The sequence below is a fragment of the Bos indicus genome, chromosome 8, assembly GCF_029378745.1.
Source record: "Bos indicus isolate NIAB-ARS_2022 breed Sahiwal x Tharparkar chromosome 8, NIAB-ARS_B.indTharparkar_mat_pri_1.0, whole genome shotgun sequence".
Classification (NCBI taxonomy): Eukaryota; Metazoa; Chordata; class Mammalia; order Artiodactyla; family Bovidae; genus Bos; species Bos indicus.
Window position 1 is genome coordinate 56,993,333 of NC_091767.1, and position 8,069 is coordinate 57,001,401.

An 8,069-nucleotide genomic window follows, 5' to 3' on the forward strand; every position below is an offset into this window, starting at 1 on the left:
TACAGTGTTGCAAACCTCCACCCATACTTCTTCAGGCACTCTATCAGATCTAATCCCTTGACTCTATTTGTCACTTCCACTGTATAATCATAAGGGATTTGATTTAGGTCATACCTGAATGGGCTAGTGGTTTTCTTTATTTCTTCAATTTAAGTCTGAATTTTGCAATAAGGAGTTCATAAATTTTGCAAGAAGGGTGAAAAGGATGAAGGTCTTCAAAAGCTACAAATTTCCAGTTATAAAATAGATAACTCATGGGATGTAATTTAGTAATACCTGACTTGAAAGTTGCTGTAAGAGATTTTTTTAAACCCGTCATCTTTTGTTGGATGTTATTCTCCATTAGGATATGAAAGGATTCAGGAATGTCTGGCAAAGGTCTTGTTCAGGAATGCGGAGTGTGCCCTCTTCAGTGGTACTCGCTTGGTTGCTCCTGTTTAAGTTCCTTGTAAGAACGGCAACGGTTGAAAAGTACATAAGCTGCCAGCACCATAGAAAGCCCAGCGACATTCCCTTTTTTCATGCTGAGATACTTGTAATACTGGTAATAACCTTTTTGAAACACTACAGCAATGCCTTTAGGGATGAAATCCTGCATTAGTATCCAGATTGGCAACTCTCTTAATTTGACATCCAGGAGTTTTCTTCTCTTTCAGAGGTACAATTGACACCATCTTGGAGTCGTGGCTGTCTGCTCCAGTATGAACTCTCCTGTGTTGAGCAAGGTTTGAGGCACAACAAACAGCCTTCCCATATTTTTCAGAGGGTTTCTCACCACTATGAGTTATCTGATGCAGAAAAAGTGATGACTGCTTTTCAGATACAAACATTTTTCTATGGTTGACTACAACCAATTTTACAACTTGAATCCAAATTGTCCCTTGTGGGCTTGGGTTACCCCTGCACAACTGTTTCCATGGCAACCTATTGTTTTCTCTCCATGATGGATGCCACTCACAAGCTACTGGCATCAAGGAACAGGGAAAAAACTTGAGGTGGAAGTCACCCACTTCATTATTCCATTTTGTTAAATTTTCTTTGGATATGATTTACTTTCTTTGGATAGTAATTCCACCCAGGAGTGGAATTGCTGCATCATAAGATAACTCTGTTTTTAGTCTTTGAAGAACTTTCATACTGTTTCCCATAGAGGCAACACCAGTTTGCATTCCCAGCAACAGTGTGCATGTGCTCCCTTTGCTCTATATCTCACCAACGTTTGTCATGTGTGGTCTTTTAGATACTTGCCATTCTGATAGGTGTGAAATGATATCTCACTGCGATTTTGATTTGCATTTCTCTGATGATTAGCAATATTGAGCACATGAGCATGTTTCTATTGGCAGTTTGTATATCTTCTTTGGAAAAAATGTCTATCCAGGTCTTCAGCCCATGTTCTTAATCAAATTGCTTAGTTTTCGATATTGAGTTATAGGAGCTGTTCTATATTTTGGATATTAACCCCTACCAATCATATCACTTGCAAATATTTTCTCCCACTCAGTAAGTTGTCTTTTCATTTTGTCAGTAGTTTCCTCTGCTGTACAAAAGTTTTTGAGTTTAATTAGGTTTATTTTTGCTTTTACTTATATGCCTCAGGTGGAGAAGGCAATGGCACCCCACTCTAGTACTCCTGCCTGGAAAATCCCATGGATGGAGGAGCCTGGTAGGCTGCAGTTCATGGGGTCACTGAGGGTCAGACACGACTGAGCGACTTCACTTTCACTTTTCACTTTCATGCATTGGAGAAGGAAATGGCAACCCATTTCAGTGTCCTTGCCTGGAGAATCCCAGGGATGGGGGAGCCTGGTGGGCTGCCGTCTATGGGGTCGCACAGAATCAGACACAACTAAAGTGACTTAGCAGCAGCATATGCCTCAGGAAACAGATCCAAAAAAATACATTGCTACAACTTATGTCAAAGAATGTTCTGTTTGTGTTCTCTTCTAGGAGTTTTATGGTTTCAGGTCTTATATTTAGGTTGTTAATCTATTTTGAGTTTATTTTTGTATATGATGTGAGGAAAGGTTCTAATCACATTATTTCACATGTAGCTGTCCCGTTTTCACAGCACCACTTATTGAAGAGACTATCTTTCTCCATTGTATACTCTTGCCTCCTTTGTTGTAGAGTAATTGACCATAAATGCATGGGTTTCTTTCTGGGCCTTCTGTTCTATTAATCTATGTATCTGTTTTTGTGCCAGAATCAAACTGTTTTGATTATTGTGGCTTTGCAGTGTAGTCTGAAGTCAAAGAGCATGATACCTCCAACTTTCTTCTTTTTTCTCAGGATTGGAAATTTGAGACTTTTGTGGTTCCATATAAAATATAGGCTTATTTGTTCTACTTCTGTGAAAAAATGTCATGGGTTTTTTGACAGGGATTGCATTAAATTTGTAGATTGCTTTGGGTAGAATGAATATTTTAAAAATATTAATTCTTCAATTCCCAGGACATGGATTATCTTCCCATTTCCTTGTATCTGATTACCATTTACTTGGGTAATAGCCTACTTAGAAAATGGGAATATTCATATCTTTGAAGGCCTGGTAGATATAGGGTTCAAATTCAATCTAACACCATGAGATAAAAAGTTCTACCTTGGCACTCTCTCCATTAAATTGGAGGTAGAAGAGGTTCAGGTAATAAAGGTAATCAGCAGAATTTTGACCCAGGTTCATCTTGTAGGGGGGATGCTGTCTGTATGAACCCACTTGATTGTCATTTCCCTGATCCCCAAATGTATAAATCAAATAAATATATTTAGCAGTTGGCAGAAACTTCTCATTGTCTCTTTAACCTATAGGATAGGAGTGTTTAGTAGTAGGAAAGCCAAGTCATAGCCCCTGAAACTGTCCCTTCCCACTCAGAAATTAGAATAAACAAAAATAATTATCACAACACAGCACAATAACAAAATCAATGCTACACTCAAAGACTTAAAACATGCAGGAGTGGTATTCCCCACCATATTTTCATTTCATTTATCAGTCTGGTCCCTACAAAATCTGTTGGTTCCACTGTACCAAATGTGATATCTTTATTAGAGAAAATTAACACAGCCTCCAGTACACAGTATGTGGATACTGAACCAGCACAGTGTACATTCACATGGGCTATATACTCACTATCATACCCTCATGTTATTTTCTCATGTTCTCTGTCATTTGATAGATTGATGGGACCTGGACTGTGGAAGAAAGAGAGATGAATAACTCAAAGGTTACTCATCTAACATCATCTAACAAGTGGTTAGAACTTGTGTTTATATGAGATCTTAACAAAAGAACAATAGTTTTGTTTTGTTTTTTAAACAAGTGACAGGACAATGGTAAAGGACTGAGTTTCTAGGGGCAGCATGCTTTGGGAAGGCAAATGTGTGGGGAAACTAATGTGAAATAAAAGCTAGTTGCATATTTTGGAGAGCCCTACGTACCACCCCTGGGCTGATAAGGGCTTAATGTTTCCTCTGGTGACTAACTTCTGTTTTTCTTGATAAAGGGGAAGAGGATACCTTTATAAATTTATGCCCTGCTTTTAGGCAAGTGGTAGACTGGCAGAGAGCTTTTCTTATATTTGTCTCTTCTCAGTTGCCTTCAGGTCAAAGTAATCCTATGACAAAGGGGTGTGTTTTGAGATGGCATATTCTGCTTTCAACTGTCTGGATACCTTTTGGAAATTAATATTGTATTAATTGAAACTGATGATCAAAACAGTGGCAAATGCTATGGATGTCTTGGAAAGGTACATGTAATCCATAAAGTGGGGAAATGTCTCATGTCTCCTACCACAAAGAATGAAACCCAACCCTTGATAGGGTTCTTTGGGTTTTGTGGGCTATTTTGCCTTTAAGAATACTGAAACTACTGATTTACCATGTTTGGCTTGAAAGCTGTTAGCTTGATTGAGGCCCCCAAAGAGAAATTCTCTATAGCAATTCAGGCTGTGGTTTCTAGAGGTGCTGATATTTGATTTCTGTGACTCAGCAGATTCCATAAGACTAGACAGATCAGTGGTAGAGAAAGATGTTGTATGGAAGCTTTGGCAGGTCCAATAGGCTAGTCACAACAGAAATGCCTATGATTTGGAAGCAAGTCATGCCACATGTAGTTAAAAAAAAAAAAAACACTATACATGATTTAAAAAAAAAAAAGTTCTTGGAATGCTGCTACTGGGTCCTTTTTAAAAACTGCATGTCTGACCTTGAGAATTAAATGTCTCTATGGTCAGAACTACTTACAATGAATTGGATACTTTCAGACCCACCAAATCACAATTTGGGGCAGTTCCAGCAGCAATCCATTAAAAATGGGTGTGGTATATCCAAAATCAGGCACAAGCTGTTCCAAAGGGCACAAGTAAGGTGCATGAACAGATTGCTCATAGCCCATATTTCTCTGTGGCCTTTTCCTCAGCTCCCACTTTGACCACATAGCATTTTTTATGACTAAATGATGGGAGAGGAAATACACAAAGCTTGATTCACAGATGAGTCAATTAGCAAGTGAATGCAAGCAAAAAAAAAAAAAAAGAACTGTCACTCTATCACATCCTCACTCATGAAAAGCACTGAAAAAATGTCAAGGGAAAAGCTTCCCACTGGGCAGAGCTTTGGACACTACACAGGATGATACACTTGGAATACAGAGAGTAGGCCCAGGTTAAAATTATACACAGACTCATAAGCCAGCAGAAATATCTTATCTGTTTTGTCAGTCAGTTCAGTTCAGTTCAGTTGCTCAGTCATGTACAACTCTTTGCAACCTCATGGAGTGTAGCACACCAGGCCTCCCTGTCCATCACCAACTCCCAGAGTTTACTCAAACTCATGTCCGTTGAATTGGTGATGCCATCCAACCACCTCATCCTCTGTCATCCCCTTTTCCCCTCTCCTTCAATCTTTCCTAGCATCAGGGTCTCTTCAAATGAGTCAGCTCTTTGCATCATGTGGCCAAAGTATTGGAGTTTCAGCTTCAATATCAGTCCTTCCAATGAATATTCAGGACTGATTTCCTTTAGGATGGACTGGTTGGCTCTCCTTATAGTCCAAGGGACTCTCAAGAGTCTTCTCCAACACCACAGTTCAAAAGCATCAATTCTTTGGTGCTCAGCTTTCTTTATAGTCCAACTCTCACATCACATACATCCATACTGGAAAAACCATATCCTTGACTAGATGGACCTTTGTTGGTCTGTTTGGTAAATGACTTAGAAAAAAACACTAGACTAGAAAACAAGGAGGTCTGGGGGACTGGCAGGTGAATGGATCTTTGAAAGTAAGCACGAAGTATTAGAATCTTTGTATCACACACTAGTGCTAAGCAGAGAGCACCTACTATAGAAGAGGCATTAAAGTGCCCATCAGACAGGATGACTCATCAACTCTTTTAACTTTTGTCCTTCATCACCCACTATCCCTCATACTCAATTGGTAAAGAATCTACCTGCAGTGCAGGAGACCCAGGTTCGATCCCTGGGTCAGGAAGATCCCCTGGAGAAGACAATGGCTATCCACTTCAGTATTATTTCCTGGAGAATTCCATGGACAGAGGAGCCTGGTGGGCTACAGTCCATGGGGTTGCAAAGAGTTGGACATGACTTAATGACTAAACCACCACCGCTGCCCACTATCAGCGTTTCTTGCATAATGGACTCATAAAGAGCTCTATAGTGGCAGAGAAAGAGAGGATACTCATAAGTCAGACAACAGGGTATGTTTCTCACTAATGTTAATATAGCTCCTGCCCATCTGAACATCCCACCCAACAACAAAAGGAAACAAAACTAAGACCTCAGAAGACTACTACTCCTCAAGGAAACCAAACAGCCACTTGCAGCAAGTTGACATTATGGGACTTCTTCCCCTCTGGTAGTAGCAGCCATTCACCATTGGCCAGAATCAGCATATATTCCAAGCGTGGGTTTGCCTTTCCCATCCACACACTCTTAGCTAGCACCACTACCCAAGGACTGATGGTGTCTGAGCTACCAAAACAGACAAATGTGTCAGATAAACACATTTCACCTAAGAATGCTCAGCAGCAGACACAATGGTTTATTCCACTAACCCTTTTCTTATAAGCTTTCTCCCAAGTATGGCCAACCAAAATAGTACACAAGTTGTGTTCAGAAGGCATGAACATAATACAGACAGTAAGTGTAAGAATGCAAAGAACTGATAGTAATGAATACTTGTGGTTTCCCATCCAGATGGCCTCTATTAAGCAGCACACATGTGAATTTTGTATGATGGCAATTCACAGCTGCCTTCATCTCCAGAGAATTGTCTTTGTCCAAACTGGAGGGTCTAAACATTGGTGTGACTAAAGGTTGGATAGGACATCCCTAAATTGTACCAATAGCACCAACATTTGGCAGACATACATGATTCCTCAAAATATTTGTATGATTATATTTTACAATGATTATTGGTAAAGATTAATTCATCAGAAATATATGTATTTATCACCAACTTCAGGGAAATTACGCATCTCAGAGATTGTACCTGTTCCATTTTATAAGTGCCTATACACACCTAAGTAGCCACACACTTTCTTTTTATCTTTTAATAAATGGCAACATTTTGATCTCTCTCCTTGGGCTTCCCTGGTGGCTCAGATGGTAAAGCATCTGACTGCAAAGCAGGAGACCTGGGTTCAATCCCTGGGTCAGGAAGATCCCCTGGAGAAGGAAATGGCAACCCACTCCAGTACTCTTGCCTGGAAAATTCCATGGACGGAAGAGCCTAGTAGGCTACAGTCCATGGGGTCACAAAGATTTGGACAGATTGAGTGACTTCACTTAATCACTTGGTAAGTGATACATTGTTGCCACCTGACACTACATTTCCAGATAATACCAACTTATAAAAAATTATAAAAAGAAAAAAAAGAAAAACCAGTATCAATGGTAGAGTGATATCTATGTTTTCCATGGGAAAACATGCTTTTGAGAATTGTAAACAGTATACCACGTCAGAGGGCTCATGAGAACATGAGCACTGGGTAAAAGGTTTAACGCTAGGTATTAATAGCTTTTATGTCAAATAAAATCTTCCCATGGAAGATTCTGCAGTGACAGAATATTCTGATTAAAGATGACTAGAAGACACGAAAGAAAAAATCAATAGTGCTTATAAAAGATGGTTAGTTTCAGCAGCACACACATTAAGGAGTCAGTAAGGGAGAAGCTTAGGCAGTAAAACAAAATACCAGGGCTTAAAATAAATACACCTATTTCCTTCTTAGGAGAGAGTTACTTCTATAAGAAAGTTAGGAAGCTTCAGTGTTCCTCCTGAATGATTACCACAGCACTTTGTAAATATTCTACTGGTCTGATCTGGGCACATCTCAATGTCCATTTGTCTGCAGGACAGAAAATGTAAACCCTAATTAATACTGATTGCAAAATAGCTGCACAAGAAACATTCTGAGCAATTGCAGAGAGAGTGACTCAGCACCTGTGGCTTTGGTTTATCTGAAGAAGGCCGGTGATAGGTGCATGCATGCATGTGCACACGCGCGCGCGCGCGCACACACACACACACACACACACACATGCTTTATCTGCAGCCAAGGAGAACAGTTAGGGTGGGTCTAGTGGGAAACCGCATTAAATATGTTTCTTCTGGACAGCACTCGAGCCCCAATAGAATTCTCATCGCTCTTCCTCCCTTTGCTCCCTCCCACCCTCCTTGCTCTCTCTTTCTCAGACACAGACACACTCACACATACAGTTTTATAATTTGATGTTCTACATTTAAAAGATTGCATCAATGTCTGAGTGGACTCTCTTCTGCTATACTCTGGTTTTGACTTCTGTGAATCAATTTTATACCTGTAAACCTAATCCAATGGTAGTGACCCAAAGTGTCCAACAATAGGACTCCCTATGCTGAATCCTTTGTAGTCAGTTTTCTTATAACATAAGACCCATAATGGTTTTCTGGTAAAGCATTTTTCCTTAAAGCTCTTTTAAGGAAAAGAGAAGTAACTCTAAGGATTTTGTAGTGCAAAGTCAGACTGCTTTATATGTCATTTTTTTGAGAAAAGTGGCAAACCAGAGAGT

The 8,069-nt window shown here is 39.8% G+C and overlaps 1 pseudogene; it reads right to left on the reverse strand.

Moving 5' to 3' along the window:
• Positions 1 to 409: 409 nt before the first annotated feature.
• LOC109562690 (ATP synthase subunit f, mitochondrial pseudogene) lies at positions 410 to 674 on the reverse strand (annotated as a pseudogene).
• Between the last annotated feature and the right edge of the window lie 7,395 nt (positions 675 to 8,069).